Source organism: Mesoplodon mirus (genome assembly GCF_964341445.2).
Source record: "Mesoplodon mirus genome assembly, chromosome: 18".
Taxonomy (NCBI): Eukaryota; Metazoa; Chordata; class Mammalia; order Artiodactyla; family Ziphiidae; genus Mesoplodon; species Mesoplodon mirus.
The window spans coordinates 44,331,757-44,351,263 of NC_138994.1; the positions used below are offsets into that span (position 1 = coordinate 44,331,757).

Genomic DNA, 19,507 nt, shown 5'->3' on the forward strand with positions numbered 1-19,507 from the left:
GTGGGGAGAGTGAGCCCTGGGAGATGGGCAGGGCCTGGGTCACCTAGGAGCCTTCTGTGCCATTCCCGGGGAGCTCTGCTTGTCCCTTTCAGCCAATGATTTTCAAACAGATCATGACTCACTAGTGGATGGTGAAATCAGTTTAGTGGGTCCTGGCCAGAAGTTTTCAAAGAGATATAGGATAGCAACTCAGGTAGTATCAACTCTTGAAAATTTTGCTTCAGTTATACAAATAAGCGCATTGCAAAATCAGGTGCAATGTAAAATAAATTTCTTCCTGTGGGTCAAGGTCACAGAAGTTTGAAAGCTGTGCTTGTGGTCAGAAAGGCGCTGTTTGAAGCTTTTTAAGGAGAGGAATGATACGATCAGATCTGCACTATACAAAGATGCCTCTGCTGCTGGTTGGATGGGGTAAGACCGGAGGAACAGCCTTCGGGAGAGGGAAAGATGCTGAGGGCCTGAACTTCAGCAGTGCTCGTAGGAATGGAGAGGAGAGTTACAGGCAAAACAGGTAAAGTCGGCACCAATTAGCTGGAGGCTTGGAGGAGAAGGGGGAGGGCTCCCCTGTTCCCACAGTGGGTGACCAGGAGGATGATGGTACCATTACCTGAACTGGGGGAAAGGCGGGGGGAGATGCAGATTTCGCTGTTTGGGGAAGCAGAGAAGGTGGAGAGAATGAACTGAGGGCTGGACACTGTCAGTCAACAATGCCTCTGGACCTCAAGGGGCCCTTTGTCCAGCACGTAGCCTCAGACGGGGGGCACCTACCCTAACAAAGCCCATCAGACATTGTCCCTGGGGTTGGAGCCTTGAGCAGAGGACACAGGACCGTTCATTCTGTAGGGCTGCCCTGGAGAGTGTCCTGTTCCTGCTCTGGAGGATCCTTCCAGAGAGCTGGTCCTTCAGTTTTCCACTAAATCAGTAGGCTTCCCGATCCCTGTCCTTCCTGATTAAACTAACCAAAGCCATTTTCTGTTGCTTACCACCATAGAACGTGGACTGATAAATAACAGCCACTCTGCTGACCTCACAACATCTGGGGATTAATGAGGTAAGGTTTCAAAGTGTGCTGCAAACTGCAAAGTGCTGGTCAGATGTAAAGAGCTAGAACTGGACAATACCCTCTCCCTCAGGCCCTTTGCATCCGTTAGTGTTAGGATCCCACACATTCCCCCACTGCTGAGACTTGCTGAGACCCTCAGGGGAGGCACCCTGTCGGTTAGGCTGTAAAGAGCCCAGAGCTGCGTGGTCCTGAAACCACCCACACACAGAGCAATTAACCCAAACCACCGCAACCCACACGACCTACCAACACCCTTTGCAGGTGAGGGAGCATGTGTGATGGCTTTGGGAAAACGGATCTGAATCGAAATGGGCCAGGAGAAAGGGGCGGAGGGCGACCAGGCAGGGGGGCTGGCATAAGCGACGTCACAGAAGCTGCAACTCTGCCAGCCTGCTCAGTCGCTGCCAGCAGCCTGGTGTTCTCGTGTTTTGTGCAACAGAAACGGGTGGGGGGAGGCTGAGGCCCTCCCTGTGAGTGTTACGAAACCGCACTTGGGTCCATTCGCCTGAGCACAGTAAAACCAATCTACTGGTACCGGGTTTCAGTGAAGGAAAAGACGGCACTTATTGCAAGGCACCAAGCAAGCAGCACAGGCAGTTAACGCTCAAAAGACCAAAACTCCCCGATGGCTTTCAGGGAAGCGTTTTTAAAGGCAAGGTGAGGGAGAGGGTTGCAGGGTGCCTGATCAGCTCATGGACGTTCTCCTGACTGGTTCATGGTGAGGTAACCAGGTGGTATTTCAGGAGTCAACGGCATCAACCTGGTTGCAACTGGTCCGGGGTCTACGTGCTGGTGGTCGGCACGCAGTGAACTTCTTCCACCTGGTGGGGGTTTTAGTATCTGCAGAGCAGCTCAAGGATATAAAGGTCCTTGACTTTGTGTTACAGCTAAACTATTCATGTTTTGTTTTGCTTGACTGTCTCCCTCTGTCTCTGCATTTTCTCACTTCTCTGATTAAATTTGCTCTTTGGAACTCAGGGAAGGCCTAGGAGGCTAAAGCTTTTCTACAGACAAGAGGTGGGGGACGCAGAGAACAGTCTATCACTGGGAAGGCCCTGCAGGGTCCTGCTTAGTTTCAGGGGAAGGCTCAGCTCGTGGGGACATGAAGATCAGAGCAAAGATTTGATGCTGGAGCATTTAGAGATGCATCTGGGGGTTAAAAGCTGTCCTGTTAGAAGGAGGGGAACAGAGTAGATTTACCACTTGCAAACGGGTCTTGGTGTCTTTGCTCTGACCCACCCCACGACTAGGTTAGGTGTCTCTTCTGGGTTCCCATCACCCCTGTGCTTCCCAGAGTAATCACTGCTTGACAGTCTCCCCCAAACCTGTCAGACTCAAGAGGGAAGGACAGTATCTTTACTGTGTCCCTCACGTGGTGCCAAGCCCTCAGCAGGCACTCCAAAAGTATCAGTGAATGCATGAATGAATGAGTGAGCGCATGAATGAATGAGGGGTCCTTCCTCCTGCCAAGTAGCCCCAATGCCCCCCTTTCCACTTAAGTATCAGAACTGACTGTGATACTACACGGCATCGTGTGGCTTGTCAACCCCAGAAAATCTGCCTTCTCGGCTCTTTCATTGGGGGCTGCGTGCAGGGCTCTTGTTTACCCTGGTGGATAAGCAGAGGCCAGGGCTGAGCTTATCCAAAGAGAGCTGAGTACAGCTTGGTCATGAACAAGGCAGCAGTGGAAAATTCCCAGGCTGGTTCCCAGCCCGCCCGGCCTGGACGCTGTGCTGGGGTGAGAGCTCAGAGCCCGTCCTCCTTGTCCAGCTGCAGCCTGGGGGGCCTGGATGGCAGGCAGTCCTCACCCAGGAGCCCCCATTTGCTCCCACCCTACCTCTTTAATATGTGGTGAGTTAGGGGAGGGCACAGACCTGGGTCCTTCTAGCTCATCACTGTCCACAAGACCCCTTCAGGCTCTGAACAGGGGCTGGCAAAGCTTTTCTGTAAAGGACCAGATAGTAAATATTTTAGACGTTACAAGCCAGATGGTCTCTGTCACAACTGCTCCACTTTGCTATGATAGTAAGAAAGCAGCACACGTGACCCATCAGTGAATGGGTGGGGCTGTGTTCCAAGAAGCCCTGAGTTATACAAACAGGTGATGGGCTAGAAAGTAGGGGAGGTGGACCTGTCGAGACCTGGGCAGAGGCCACCCAACCCCCAGCCCCAGGACAAAGGGCTCTCTATGGAGCAACTGTTCTCAGTCAGGGTGACTGTGCCCGCACAGGGGACATTTGGCAATGTCTGCAGACATTTTTGGTTGTACCTGGTGTGTAGAGACCAGCGACGCTACGAAACATCCTACAATGTACAGGACGGTCTCCTCTCCCTCACAACAACAGAGAATTATCCAGCCCAGGTATGAATAGTGCCGAAGTTGAGAAACTGCTCAAAAGCCATGGTTCTCAAAGTGTGGGCAGTGTCACCTGGGAAATTGTAAGTGCTGCACATTTTCAGCCCCCTCCCATCCTGACTGAATCAGAAATGGGATGGGATCCAGCAACTTGTATTTTTAACAAGCCTCCCGTTTTCTCCACGTCCTCACCAAGGCTTGTTACCTTTCCTCTTTCTGATAACAGCCATGCTAATAGGTGTGAGGCGATAGCTTATTGTGGTTTTGATTTGCATTTCTCTGATGATCAGTCAAGTTGAGCACCTTTTCATGTACCTGTTGGCCATCTGTGTGTCTTTTTTGTAGAAATGTCTATTCAGGTCCTTTGTCCATTTTTAAATCGAGTTGTTTGGTATTTTTGCTATAGAATTGTGTGAGTTCCTTTTCTATTTTGGATATTCACCCCTTAGCACTTCTGGAAAGCTAATGTATAACATTGTGACTATAGTTAACAATACTGTACTGTATACTGGAAACTTGATAAGAGGGTAGATCTTAAGTATTTTCACTACAAAAAAATAAATAAAGGAAGGAGAATGGTAACTATGTGAGGTGATACATACATTAATTAGCTTGATTGTGTTGATTGTGGGGATAACTTCACAATGTATATGTATCCCAAATCATCAGATTGTACACCTTAAGTGTATACAATTTTTAACCGTCAATTATACCCCAATAGAGGCAGGGCGGAAAAACAAGAGCAAACAAGCCTTCCAGGTGGTTCTGACGCTTCCAGGTGATTCTGACACTAAAACTTGAGAACCGCTGGGGGAAAGAGATCAAGAGGGGCTGAAGGAAAGGGAGGTGAGGAAGGGCAGGGTGGGCAGAGCTGGAAGCAGACACATGCCAGGCTCTGAGCTGGGGAGGGCCCTCAAAGGCGGTAAGACACAGGGAATGTGACCTACAGAGATGAGCATCAAGATGGGAGCACATAGAGCTGGGGGGTGGGGGGCATCCAGAGTGCCAATCCCGGACGGAGGGCTTAGGAAAGGCCTGGGAAGAGAGGGAGCTCCAGAGGGAGGAGTAGGGAGAACAGTAGGAGTAGGGAGTAGGGAGAACAGGCAGAGAGACCCTTGGGAGCATGTTCCCTCCGGAAAATTGCAAGATGTCCCACACACGTCGAAGAGGTGGGGGGAGTTGGGCGAGGCGACAGCAGCCAGAACAGAAGGGCACTGTTGCTGGCCCAGCAGCCCACAGTGGTTCTCAGCCCTGGTGCAACCCAAGGGTCACCTGGGGAACCTTGAAAAAATACCAATGCCCAGCTCTTACTCAAGAGCGCTGAGTCAGAAAGGGGTGGGGGAGACCCACAGAGCATCATCAGATTTTTTAAAGCTCCTGGGTGATTCTAATGGACAGCCAGGGTTGAGAGCACCTGAGTTAGAACCGTGACTAGAGGGAAGTGGGAAGATCTTAAAGTGGAGCAATTTACACCATTATTTCATTTGATTCCCCACTATCCCGTTTTACAGATAAGAACATCGAGGCACAGAGAAACTAGGAGGCTTGCATAAAGTCACAGAGCTAGTCGGTGACGAGACCTGTATTCAGAGATGGGAGATAAAGGCCTCCGGGGCTGGCAGGCAGGGACCAGCAGAGCTCAGTCCCCAGGGCCAGGGAGCTTAATGGTAACTCAGCCCTGACCTGCAGGAGGATGACGGAGGAAGGAACAAGAAGACTTTGGCTTATGTCCAACCAGGGAGTGGACCGCGGGCTTGGAGAGGGCTGGACTCGGTGAGGGCTGTTCCGGACTCCTCTCCCAAGCAGCACAAACTGGGCTCTGCACCTGCTCCGTCCCGGAGCCTGGTGTCTCTCTGCAGCCTGGACCCGGGTTCACTCCCCTCCTCTGGCGAGGCCCTTTCAGTTTTGCTGTGACAAATGCTGCCCTGGGTGATGACGTCTAAGGGCAGTTGGAAGCCCTTCACAGTTCGCAAAGCACTCACTCTGCCTCAGGAAGGCCTCTGATGTGCCAGGGTCTTTGCTCAGACTGGGGTTGTACGGGGGTCAGCCTTCCAGTGTGAGAAACAGGAGCGTAAAGAGATAAAACAACACTGCGAGCCCAAGGTGGACCGAGATGTAACTGAAGGGCACGGATAGATCAGGGAGGGGAGCAGGGTGCAGCCAGTCTCAGGAAGCTGCTGGGAGGGAGAGCAGAGCCCCGGATGGAAGATGAGGACGAAGGGGAAGAGGGGCACCTTGGACGGTCTTAGTTACTCCTCAGAGCAACTCTGAAAGGTACAGTTGGTTATCATCTCTGTTTAATGATGACGAAACTGAGGCTCAGAGAGGTTCAGTAACGTGCCCAAGGTCACACAGCAAGGACATGACAAAGCTGAGACTCAAAGTCCTCAGGAAGGAGCCCATGCCCTTGGAGCATGGAAGTGACTAGAAATCAGGAGGGGACTCGGAGCCTGGCTTTCACCACAGGGGTCTGCATTGGAAGAGCTGACAGCCATCTATTTATGGCGGCAACCACTAAATCTCCAGCATCCCACTCCATTCAAGTGCTTCCCGACCCCTTCCCCATCTTAATCCCTATAATTTCTCCTTTAGAGGAGGATCAGCCAACTGAGACAGTTATTCCAAGTTTCAAATAAACATAACCCTGCGAGGTGAGGATTCTTTTCTAAGCCTTTTCTCCGTGAGAGACTTGCCCACAGCCAGCAAAGACAACCGCTCCTGTGCTTCTCCCCCAGCCCACCTACCCCTGCTGATGTTCTAAACTACAAAACGCTTCTTCCTGGGATATTCTCCCCGGGTCAATTTTCCTCCCTGGCATACTTTCTGCTAGATTTCAAGAGTAAGGCGGAGATTTTTATCTTTGTGATTTAATTAAAATGTGTTTGCATGACGGTGAAGGAAGACAAGCCTCACCACTGTTGACACCTCTTCAAATGCCCTTTTCCAGCCCTCTGACGCCCAGGGCTGCCCAGCCCAAGCGGGTGGGGAATGTGGGCTCTTCCAGAAAGGCACTCACCAGAGCCCCCCACGGCCTGAATCACCTCTGTACAGCCTTCCCCCTCATGGGGCCCACGTGAACCAGAAAGGAGAAAGCGCTGAGTGCAACAGAAGAGCAAACCGTGCAAATACCATTTGCTCTCTGGGCGGAAGGAAATTGCCTAAGCAGGAATGGACTTCTTAATGGGTGGCTCTGAGCTCATGGGAGATGAAATAAGTGGCAAGAGTGAGCAGCAACTGTCTCCAGGGCCAGCCCCTCAGGAGACAAACACAAACTCCTGGAAACAGCTGAAGATCAGGGGGATGGGCAGCTGCCTGAAACAGAGTCAGAAAGGAGATTAGCAGGCAGTGTCCAAAACAGATCACTCCTGGATTATTCTCTTTGTCCAAGGTGACTCGCACATCCTCACCCAGCTGCAGACCAGCCGGTCCCAGAGGTGGGGAGATACAGCGCATCAGCTGGCCTGACGGTTGTGGCCCAGTATGTCCCAAGTCCTCGCATCAGGAGAGCACATTGTCTAGAAAAGTGGAGGAGGGATTTCGAGGAGATGCCAAGGCCAGCAACTCACACCTGGGTCCGAGAGCGCTTGGAGGCAGCCAACTGGGCTGTGACGGAGAAGGGGGGGACCGGTCCTCCACCCATCAAAGCCCTCTTCGTTTTTAGCAGTAGAGACATACTTGGGCACGTTCTTTGCTTCCCTGAGCTTCACATTCCACATCTGGAAAGTGGGACAGTTACAGCTCTTCACGGGCCTGAACTGTGCCAAGGGTCTCCCACACAGGAGGTGGCAATAAAGGTTCCCGTGCCCCACCCCTTCCATCACAGACTGCCTGGTAATTCCTCCTGTGTGCTTATATTTTATGGGATATTCATATTATTCTATAGCTTTCCTGGGAGTGTACGGTTTACACAACCAGATAAAAAACTCCCGGAGGTCAAGGTCCATGTTTTAAACTCCATACTATTGCACAACATATTAGACCCATGTCTCAACCAACTTGATACTTCCAGAGATGTACACAGATTAGTGGCTTGATTATTGTACATAGCAGAGGCACAAAATACATGTATTGAATGAATGAGCGAGTGAATGAATGAATTTAGCCTCCATGTACTCTTCCTAAGAAGGCAGATCCAGGTCATCTCCTCCCTAAGGTCCTTTCTCAGAGCCTTTGCAACTCAGAGCTCTGAGTAACAGCCCTCCTGAAGAGGGCAGAGGCCAGTCTGCTGTCCCCCAGCAAGGAGAGCCCACAGGGAGGCCAGGAGCTCCCAGAGCAAACACTTACACAATGGCCCACAATGAGCATGCAAGACCCTTTGTATCCTGTGCTCTTTGTCCACATCCAGTGCTCCCCCGGGGCTGCCACAGGCCTGTGCCGTTGCTAGGGAACCATCTCACTGAGCTTCCAGGGAACGGAAGACCCTCCGTCACCGGGGTGAGAAGACCGTGCCTGCTCCCAGCTCCCGAGACTTGTGATGGGAGCAGATTCAACCTCACCTGGACCATCACCTGTACTGAGGTATTCCTCTGGGGTCTGTCAAGTTATGGATCAGGGAAAGTTAGATGCCCAGGTCCTCCTGGAAAGACACGATGGCTGCCGGTCCCTCTCCTATGAGGAAAGCGGGCAGCATGCACTCTGTCCTGTCCAGCAGGGAAAGACGACGGTGGAGGTGGAGAGGGTGAGGCCATGCTCGTGGGGACGCTGGGAAGTGCTGGGTGGTGTCCGTTCCTTGGTGTGAAATCCCCGAGGGAAATAGAGAAATGCTTTGCTTTTCCCTCTCTCCTTTCAGAATCACTGGAATCAGTGGTTCCGAGTCAGGAATAATTTTGCCTCTCTGCTCCCTGCAGGGACATTTGGCCGTGTCTGGAGACATTTTTGACTGTGATGACTGGGGGCTGCTACTGACACCTAGTGACTAAAGACCAGGGATGCAGCTGAAATATCCTATGACGAACAGGACAGCCCCACAACGAAGAATTAACCGTCCTAAATGCCAGTAGTGCTGAGGCTGAGAAACCCTGAACTAAATGAATGGATGAAAGCATGTAACTAACATGAGTGTTATACAAATTACAGGTGTCGGTACTATGTAGGTATCTTCTGTATTGTTTTGTAGCTCTTTCTCTCTGTATATACATATATATATATATATATATATATATATATACAGACACATACATATCACCACAGTGGATGTGGGGCAGGGATGAGGATGAAGTGGAGAAAGGGAGGAGAAGAGAGCAATTATTGAGCACCTACTATGTGCCAGGAACCAGGCTACACTAGAGGGTACGGATTCCATAAAAATTCAAGAATGTGGGGCTGCACTCCCGTTCATCAGGGTGAGAAAAGTTCAACCTCAGCTACGTGTGAAGGCCCTTTGCCCCCAACTGGCTTCGTACAAGAATCCAAGGAGAGAGAGGGATTACACGGTGCCAGAGAAACGGGTGAGGATGGTCTTGGGCCGAGGCGCCTGCGGTGTTTGCCACCTGACACACCGTCTGTCAACAAGTCCTGTCCTCCTTGTCTTGCCAAGCTCTGATTCTCCAGGCAGGCTCAGAGGTGGACCTCCAGGGAGTGGAGCCTCAACCAAAGAGGACACCCTGCTGTCCCCCGGCCTCAAGGCACAGGGGGCCACCGCCCCCGTATGGGGCTTCAGGGAAGGCGGGGAGAGGAGTCTCCTCTCACCCAAAGAGAAAACCTCCAAAGCTTCACCAGACTCGGAGAAGCAAACACTCTTTCCATCTGTCCTCCCCTTCCCCACCACGAGTCTCTGCATCTCAAGCAAAACCTGAGAGTCCTCTCCCGGGTGCTGGGAAACATCTGTTTCCCTCCCTGAGGAGCAAAACGGGTTGCAAGCCCCTGAGGTAAAGTGGCCCCTACTCAGAACAGAGGAAACCCCTCGTTCCTCTCACAGGGGTGCCGAACACCATAGCGTTGAGGACAGGACAGAACACAAAGGAACATCTTTACAAACGATCCCACCACCAGGAATTTGATAACTATTAGTTCTTTCAATCCTCACAACAAACTATGGTGTGGGTGTTATTATTCCCATTTTAAAGATGAGGAAACTGAGGCTGAAAGCATGGAGGGGACTTGTCACAGGTTAGGTTCCCGGGAAGCAGACTTGGAGACAAGTTCTGTGTGCAGGACAGGACCAGGACTGGGCAGCGGACGAAGCTGAGCTGCTCTGCAGTCAACCCTGTGGGGACTTTAGGAGCTGAGCTGGCCCTCTGGCGTCGTCCCAAGTTTCATAGACGGAGCCAGGCCTTTGCACCCGGCTTTGATCTGTCACTGACCTCAGACTGCCCCTGAAGGAGCTGTGACCTTGGGCAAGGCTTTTCTGTTCAAGTGAGGCAATCCACCTCTGCACGCCCGACGGCTGGAGGGAAGTGTTCCTCATCCCTAAAGAGGGGCTTGGGTGCACGTCAGCGCCCACCCCAGTCACCTTGCCCAGGGCAGAGCTGGAACCATGCCCACACCCTTTCCCCTGCCACCAAGTCTACCTTCACACCCTGATTACATGGGGGCTGAGGGGCCCCAGGAGAAGGACTCATGGAGCCTCCCTGATTGGAGGGCTAATGCATCCTGGCGCGCCCAGGAACTGCAGGCTGAGGGTGGACAGAGGAACCCAGGTGTGGGCAGGGTGCAGGCCCGGGACGGAGGACTCCGTCCTGGTCACAACAGGGGCTCCCCCTTCACACCCTCAGACCCTGAGGCCCCACTGGCCTCACTGAACTCCCTCACCCTGCAATCCCTGCAGACCCCCGCGGGCCTCATCTCACCCCTGCAAGGCCCAGAGCCTAGAACTTACAGAATCATGGGATTTCAGCACTGCACAGAACCTCAGCAGCCTCCCATGTGCTCTGCTGAGGCGCTGAGACCCAGAGAGACCCTAGTGCACACAGTGGGTCCCAACGAAGTGTGAGTAACTCACGTGGGGACACAAAGGGAGTGGAGGCAGAGGTGGGACTAGAGCCTGGGGGTCTCCCGTCAGGCACCCCGCCCACCACAGGAGCAGCCCTGCACCAGCTGGTGCCACCTCTGCACTTTGCTCCGTGTCCAGCCTCCTGTGCTTCTCGAATGGTACCAATTCTTTCCTCTGCCTGCAAGACTCTTCCTCCTCTTAGCTCGGTGAGTTCCTGTTCATTCTTCAGATCTCTCTTCCCCAGGAAGCTTTTCTGGACCCCCCACCCCCGCCAGGCCAGGTCAGCCCACACCTCATCCCCTTTAATTCTCTCATGGCACCCTGTACTCATGCGTCACACAAATCACTGCTGTAGCTAAATCAGTCGATGTGCAATTGCTGATTCAAGGTCTGTCTCGTTAGAATATAAGCTCCACGACGGCGGAGAGCAGAGCTGTCTTGTTCACGGTGAATAAATGAGCGAGGAGTACATTCGATACTGTGCTGCGCTCTTCCCCAGTTCGTTCATTTCTTAGCACAGCTGTCCTGAGTCCTTGGGCAGATGCCTAACGCCTCAAAGGCACTTAGTGAGACTTAATAAGCACCACCCCTCCCCCACCTTGTTGCCATCCCCTCCCCAACCCCTCAGCGCCCAGTCCGAAGTCAGGCACAAGAGTGGATGACCAACAGCATTCTGCTGATTGATGATGCCTGCCTGCCAGCTGGGCCTCCGGAACACCCCTGCCAGAAGAAGGAGTGAAGGATTCTCATGCTTCCGCAGAGACTGAGGGCAGGAGCCGGGACAGCTCCAGACTGGGCCCCCAGGCAGCAAGGAGGGAATTAGCACAAATCACATTAACCATGGTTCTCAGGAAGCGCTGCTGAATTCGACGTTATAGTCATAGCAGCTGCCTCTTTTTAATAGGTCGCTAATGCTCATTCTGAGCAATTACTCTATTTGCAATGGTTTCTTAATGTTCAGCTTCTGGAGCCCTGAGAGGAAAGGGCCTTGTGTTTCCAGTAACCAGCCCTACACTGGCAACACAGAAGGATGAGCTGCGGAAACACCCTTCCCGGCCTAACCGCGCACCTGCTCCAGAGAGCCTAGGGAAAGGGCTGGCAGCTGGCTCCCCTGACCGGGGGCCATGCAGAGGGTGAGCCCATACAGGCCGCGGCAGGAAGGCCTCCCTGAGCTTCCTCTACTGCTCCCTGCACAGCTTCGCAGCTGCCCAAAGCAGGTCCCTGCTAAGCTCTCTAATGGTATCCAGTCCTTCTCCCGGCATAGCACTTACCATGCTTATCGTTTTGACTTTAATAGCATTTCCCCCTTTTGATTATTAGAACAATGAAAGTTCATTGCAAAAATAAAGCAAAATGTAAAAGAAGAAAGCAGACCGTATTGCACAGCACCCAGAGATCAGAGCATGCTATCATATTTTGTTCTAAGCACAGGTGCATAAAGATCCATAAACATCATTTTTAAAAAGCGGAGCCGATCATACCATCCACACTGCTTTTTAACAATAGGATGAACATGCTTTATTGTCGTCGCTTATGCAATTGTCTGCCTTTCTCAGTAAGTTTCCGCCTCCGTGTGGGCGGCACCCAACTTCACCAGGTTCACTGCGTCTGCTGGACAGAGACCCCAGCACATGGCAGTCACCCCATAAACGTTAGCTGGAGAGATGGCATGTCCCTCAGGATACTCTGGGGTTGCAAGTCACCCAATTAAGTACCCAATTAAAACTGGCTAAAGCAAAAAGTCTGTACTAGCTAAAGAAAAATCTGGGATGTTCAGAAATAGTTCTAGCTTCAAATGAGACTTGACCCAGTAAATCAAACCATGGCATCCAGGACCTAATCAATCTCTGCTCCATGCCTCTGTCTCTGTCTCTGTCTCTCTCATCTTGTGTGGTGTTAGTGGCACCCTTAGCCTCCTCCTGGTGGCCCAGAGCCTCCACGTAGACTAGACCTCATGTCCTCACACCACATGGTCCAGGAGAAGAGAGGAGATCACTTTCAATAACTGCAGCATATGTTCCGGGGGGTGGGGTGGGAAGGAGAGGTCACTCTCTCTTTAGCCTAAATTGGGGCACATGGCTTTCTCTGAACCCATCCCCGTGGCCAAGGGGATGCTAGAGCTGGGGTGGGGTCAACCCCAGCCAAGCCCCAAGAGTGAGAATAGAGAATAGATGAATTCACAGAGGAAACTGGGATTGTATTGAAAGGGAGAGGAAAACACAAATGCCCACTAGAAATGAATGACCACAGATGGATGGACACACAGGCAGGTGGAAGAATGAATCAGCTATTGAGGAAGGGAGGCAAATTATCTTCTGCTGAGATAGTTTAGAATCTAATAAAGGAAAATAAAAGGAAGGAAGGAGCAAGCCTCACTTTGCCCAAAGCTCCCAGCTCACCAACAAGGTTCAGAAACAAAATACAGTGACACCCACATCAGTCACAAATCCTTGGGATTACGCTCTTCAAATACAAAGCGTTTCTCCTCTCTCTCTCTCTCTCTCTCTCTCTCCCTCCCTCTCTCCTCCCTCCACTTCTCTCTCTGAATGCAGGTGTGTTTTTCTCCATCTCCTTCTCTCTTTGCCTTGCTGCTTTCTATTAGGTATTTGAACTTTATCAAACACGGCTACTGTACCATCAACCAAGTAGGCACTCAATATTTGTTGCATGATTGTAGAACTTAAAATCTCCTTTCTGATAAATGAATCCTGCTTCTTTCCATAGACTACAATGTCTTAAAACACACTTAGAATGTAATTCAATTTTTAAAAGGGCCATAACGCAGGTCTCCTCACAGAGATCAAAGGCCCCACTTCCTGCAGGTGGTACACAGGGCTGTATCTGTTTGTTTGCAGAGATAAGAAGGGCCAGTATCTAAGCTGAACTAATTTCAGGGCACACCCAGCAGACCTCTGGTAAGTCTTTTAACGGACTCTGTTGAAATGTGTAATAGCACTGTCTTGCAGCCACCGGAAAGCTCTGTGTTCTGGGTGGGGGTATGTTAGGGTCATTTCAAAGAAATGCTCCCCAGGCAGAAACAGGGAATCAGGAGCCAGGTGAGGAAAGGGCTTTAGGCAGGAGGACATACTATTGACCAGGAAGCAGGGGCAGTCATTTCTGGGTCATGTGACACTCTAGTTCCAGGTCACCAAAGCAACGTCTGACCCATACCCGTAAGGAACCTGCCCAAGGGATTAAGGATTTTTTACACTCAGCTCCCAACTTGGGGACCAGAATCGGGACCTTCCCCACAAATTGTCCTTTTCCTCCATAAAGGACCATCATTATGGCAACGAAAATCATTCTGTGGGTGAAACAGACTCACAGACTTAGAGAACAAAATTATGGTTACCAGGGGGGAACGGTGGGGGGAAGGGATAGTTAGGGAGTTTAGGATTGACATGTACACACTGCTGTATTTTAAATGGATAACCAACAAGGACCACCTGTATAGCACAGAGAGCTCTGCTCAGTGTTATGTGGCAGCCTGGATGGGAGGGAAGTTTGGGGGAGGATGGATACATGTATATGTATGGCTGAGTCGCTTTGCTGTGCACCTGGAACTATCACAACACTGTTAATCGACTATACTCCAATATAAAATAAAAGGTTAAAAATAGAAAGAAAATCATTCTGTGGGTGCATTTTCCAGGCCAGCACAGAGCTGGGCGTCTCTTCACCTGTTCATTCATCCTACAGTTCTTTATTGGCAAACTACTGTGTGTCAGGCTCTGTTTTAGGTGTGGGGGATACAGTGATGGGTAAAATACATAAAGCCTATGTTCTCACTGGGCTCACATTCAAGTGGGAAGAAACAGGTCATTTAAAAATGAGTAAATAAATACAGAATATCAAGCAATGAGAAGTGCTTAGAAGAAAAAGACAGCAGAGTAAAGGGATAGAAAGTGAAGGATGCCATTTCTGTTAGAGCAGTACAATCTTTAGGATAGGATGCAATTTGAGAGAACCCTAAAAGAAGTGAGAGATCAATCCACAGGAGAGGGAAGGACAGTCCCAAGTGGAGGAAATAGCATGGAGAAAGGTGACAGCTGATTGACTTGTTGGAGGAACAGCCGGGAAGTCAGTAGGCATAGTGCAGAATGAGCAAAGGGGAAAGGGTAAAACACGAGACCAGGGAGGTCAAGGGCCATGTAGGAAGGATGCAGACATGGGCCTTTATTCTGGTATCATCGGAGAGTTTTGAGATGGGGAGAATCTTGATATTTTTTTAAAGAACGGTTCTAGCTACTGTGGGGAAAATAGAGTTTAGGACAAGAGCGGAAGCTGAGGCATCAGTGAGGCTGCAAATGCAATCATCCAGGTGAGAGACATTAGTGACGACCCCGAGGGTGGAGAGGAGGATGGATTTCAGAAGCGGAAGCAATAGGGTTTGCTGCTGAATTAAGTACAGGAGAGAACAGTAAGTCGAGGACGACTCCAAGGAGTCTGGCTTGAACAACTGGGAGAGCTGGTGGTACCACTTCCAAACTGAAGACTCAAGGCAGGAGCCCGTGGGGAGGGATGGAGGATTTGGCTTCAGACGGGTTATCGCACGTCGGGGCTGGGTGCAGAGAGAGCAGAGAGGGCTGAAGACTGAGCCGGGGGTAGTTCGATGTGTGACTGGGAAGATGAGGATCAGGCAAAGGAGGCTGAGAAAGAGTGGCCAGGAAGGTTGAGAGGGACCTAAGAGAGACAGGTGGCCCCTGCCCAAGGGAAACGAGTATTTCAGGAAGGGCCTGATCAGCCATGTCCAAAGCTGCTGGTAAATGGAGCAACGGAAAACCGGGGATAGACTTTGGAATTGACAAGACAGGCCAGGAGCGGCTGAGTAATGCGCCCAGGGCCACGTAATTAGTGAGTGGTGGGGACAGGATTGGCACGCGGAGGTATCCGTTCTACCATCAAAGTCATCAAACCCCAGCCATCAGGCTCCTCAATCCGCGGCCCCTGAGAAGGCAGCCTTGAATTTACTGCCAACGGGGTAGTGTCAGCACGCAGTCCTTCTAGAAAGTAGCTTGATCCGGTTCAAAACATGAGCCTGGCATTTCACTGTCATTGTTTTTACTCCTAAAACTTACTAGACTTTCTCTCAGCTTAGCTTTAAGATGACATCTTTAAAATGTCGTTGTTTCTAACTGGACCATAGGTGAGCAAGTTCTGAGGGCTAACTCTGCCACCCTTGATGACCAGGGGAGGAGGTGGCTGCTATCTATACTTCAGTCTCAGTTCTATAGCCACTCGAGCCCGAAGAGAATCCCACCCGCAGTCTCCTCTTCCAGGTCCTGCCACAATTCAGTCCCGCCTGGTCCCAACTTTCCCCGCCCCTTCCCTGTGCCTCCTTGCTTATCATTCCCTTGAAACTAATGCAAAACGACAACGATTAATTTTCTGTTCCTGCATCTTTGGATTGTCTTATCGATTCCAGCAAACATGAGCTACTTTTGAAATACATTTTTTCAGCTTATGTCATTTTTTTGACAGCTCATTATGAAAATTTTCAAACACAGAGCAACGTTGAAAGTATTGTGCAGTGACCACCCATATACCACCACCTAGAGTCTACATTCAACATTGTTTCTACTTGCTTTATCCCACATCTATCCATCTATTCATCCCTCTGTCCCTTATCAATTGATCTCATTTTCTGACACATTTTGGAGTAAGAGGCAGACATTAGTACACTCCACCTCTAAACACTTTGGTGTGTATATCATTAACTAGAGTTCAATATTTGCTTGAGTTTTTTTTTTTTAGATAAAGTTTGCAAACAGAGAAGTTAACACATCTCATGCATACATATGCTGAATTTGGACAAATGCATACACACCTGGGTAACTGAAACCTCTACTGAGATATGAAACATCATCATCACCCCAGAAAGTTCCCTCATGCCCTTTCCCAGTCGGCTCCCACCCCCACCTCAGACCAACCGCTGATCTGATGTTTTTCACCATGGATGACTTTGACTTTTCCAGAATTTCACATGAATAGAATCCTAGAGCATGTACTCTCCGTGTCTGGCTTGTTTAGCTCAGCATGACGTCTTGCAATTCATCGATGCAATAGCGTGTTATTTCTTGCTACTCGTATTCCATTAATGACTATCACAGATTGTTTATCCATCCTCCTGCTGACTGCAATGATTATTTTAATAAAGGAAATTATCCTTTAATGAATTTCTAGTTAGGATGTTAAGAATCCACTCATCATCTGAAGCAGACTGGGTCTGAGTCATGGCTGTGAAGAGCCTTGTCTGTGAAATCAGAAAGCTCTGGTTTCCAAGTTCAGCTCCAGCTGTTCTAACTGGGAGCCCTCAGGTCAGTTACCGAGCCACACTGTGCCCTACTTCTTACATGTGAACACTGGAAATAGAAATACCTAAAGGAAGTGAGATGCTTACTAGGGTTAGAGCCGTGTGCTCACTCCTGTGCTCACTCATGTACAGTAGTAGTTAACAAGTGCCTGCTATTTTGACTTCGCTAAACGCGGGGAAACAACAGGAAACAAAAACAGGCCCAGACCTCAGGGTGCTTTCAGCCTGGTGGGCAACACAGACACCAAACAACTAACTGCGTAATTAATTATTTAACTGCCATTGTTATTGGTCCTGCGAGGGGAGCTGTGACACTTGCTGAGGGCACGTGACAGGGTCGCTTAAGGCGCTGAGAGTGGTGTACGAGCCAGAGAGAGGCGGGCAGAGGGGAGCCTTCCAGGCGGGAACTGCCCACTGGAGGAGCCGAGGAAGGCTGTGTGCAGGAGGTGCCGTGCGTGGCAGGGGTGGGGAAGGAGGCGGACAGGGCACGCATAGAGGCCGACAGGCCGGGCTTCGTGGACCGTGTTCCAAATGTAGGGCTTTACCCTCAGAGCCATCGGCAGCCAGGGCGGCAGGGCTGTCGGCGTCACACAAGACTATTCACTGTTCCATCCCTCGTGCTCAGAACTGCCTGCATCAATTTGAGGAAGGGACGGGGAGGCGGGCCTGCAAGCAGAAGTTTGAGATGTGTCTTATGCGGAGCCCGAGTGCGAGGAAGCTCAGAGCCTGCTGGGGCTGCTCGGGGGCTGAAGTAGCAGAAACGCATCTTCTCACAGTCCTGGAGATGGCAGTCCAAGATAGAGATGCCACCAGGGTTGGTCTCTGGGAAGTCTCTCTTCCTGGCTCATAGACAGCAGCTTTCTGCCCTGTCCTCACATGGCCACTGTGACCACTGTGTGTGCACAGAGACAGCGAGATCTCTGACATCTCTTCCTCTTCTTAAAGGGACCCCAGTCCCATCAGCTTAGGGCCCCACCCTTATGACTCTAGTTATGACCTCATTTAACCGTAACTATCTCCTTAAAGGAACTTTCTCCCAAGGCAGTCACATTGGGGGTTAGAGCTTCAATACATGAAGAGGGGGGGCAATTCAGTCCACAGCAGGGTGGGTGCCAGGAAACCAGTCAGGAGGTTAGGGAGGAAATGCCATCGCCCTGGACTAGCTGTTGGCAATGAAGGTGAAGGGACCCTGGGCAGAAGAGTCTACCAGAACCAGCGGTGGACCAAATGAGGAGGGAGGGGAAGGAAGGTGTCAAGGGTAACTCCTAGGTTCCTGTGGGTGCAGTGAGCTGAACGGTGGCCCCCAAAAAGGCCCATCCACGTTCCACCCCCTGGAGTCTATGGATGTGACTTTTTAGAAAAAGGGTCCTGCAGATATAACTAAAGATCTCGAGATGAGATGATCCTGTGTTCCCCAGGTGAGCCCAAGTCCAAGGACAAGTCTCCTTATAAGAGACAGAGGGGAGAAGACAGACACCGAGAAGGCAGGTGAAGGAGCAGGGTCTGGAGTAATGTGGCCACAAGGGGCCTCAGAAGCTGGAAGAGGCAGGAAAGGACACGCTCCCTGCTGACACCTCGGTTTTGAACTTCCGGTCTCCAGAACTGTGAGAGAATAAATGTCTGTGGTGTTAAGCCACCAGTTTGGTGATCATCTGCTAAGGCAGCTGTATGCAAGAAACGCAAAGAGTCACTGAAAAGGGGACAATGCCACTCACAGAGGGAGGGAAGCCTGAGGGGTGGGCCCTGTGGGATAGAGGAAGAGGACGAGTTTAGGGTCAGCAATGCACCATTTGTGGTGACTGCAAGATGTTGAAAGGGCAGCAGCCGGGCTCACGGTAAATACTCAATAATTGATAGCTACTGTCATTATTATTTACTTTTGGAACGCTCCGATATTAGAAGTGATGGCTCTCTTTAAGCATATCTGATTTTCCTGGAATCCTGGGATGGCAAACAGTTTGAAGCTCTGCCAGGACACAGCAAAGCTCAGCTCCAGGTCAGCAACACGCCTGCTGGGACCCACATAATTTCCTGGTACAAAGTTCTGTTTGTACCTCTTCACCTCAGGCTGATACCAACATCATACCCACCCAGAAAGGCTACATCACAGCCACGCAGGCGGAGCCGAGGGGAGCACGGCCGGCCCACTGTGCCCTCCTCCGGGCAGAGTTGTTGGAAGCAGAAGCCCGCCACCTTGTGGACACCCACAGTTCCCAGCCTGGTCCAAACTCAGAGAGTCAGGATTGGAGAAGAAGGGGGCTGCAAAGACACTTACCTTTTCCGACCTCCGAATACAGTCTCACCTAATCAGCCTCTGAAAGTCAAGGTTTGGGTGGAAAATCCCTCTGGTCTTGAAAAGAGCTAAGAGATAAGCAAGCTGGCATCAAAGCAGGCCCTGAAGGACTGCCCCTCCAGCCTGTGTCTATGGATGACCCCTTAAAGCCTCCCTCTCCCAGCTCTGGTTAGGAGCAACTACTCAGTGAAATGCTTCTCCCTCATGGGTGGGAGAGCTTTGGGCCTACCTTGCTCGCTGCTTCCATAAACCCATAGGGGGCCTCTCCATGGACTTGGAGAAGCCCAATTCTGACTCGCAGGTCAGAGAGCTGGGGTCTTTCTCAACCAGTGTATTTAAAAGCTAGTCTATGCTTCAGTTTCTTCATCCATTCAATGGGGGTAATAATAGTATCTACCTAATTGACCTGTTGTGGACATGAAATGAGTTAATCTAGACAAAGGGCTTAGACTACTGCCTAACCCAGCAGGCCCAATACCTGTTAACTAGTACACACTCCCCGCCCCCATCAAACCCAACTTTCAGCAATATTCTTACAACGCCTCAAGGCA

General features: G+C 50.8%; 1 protein-coding gene and 1 long non-coding RNA gene across 4 annotated transcripts in view; one reads left to right on the forward strand and one right to left on the reverse strand.

Annotated features, from left to right (window-relative positions):
• Positions 1 to 19,507, reverse strand: part of ADPRM (ADP-ribose/CDP-alcohol diphosphatase, manganese dependent) — a 321,096-nt gene that overhangs the window by 272,468 nt on the left and 29,121 nt on the right. The gene's annotated exons all lie outside the window — the stretch shown is intronic.
• LOC309794288 lies at positions 198 to 8,506 on the forward strand. 3 transcript variants are annotated; one of them, XR_014292019.1, is made up of 4 exons: positions 198 to 511; positions 992 to 1,051; positions 7,765 to 7,937; positions 8,267 to 8,506. It is a non-coding gene; the product is annotated as an uncharacterized lncRNA (long non-coding RNA). The 3 variants fall into 3 exon arrangements; XR_014292020.1 differs by lacking the exon at positions 7,765 to 7,937; XR_014292021.1 differs by lacking the exon at positions 7,765 to 7,937 and having other exon boundaries at positions 198 to 411.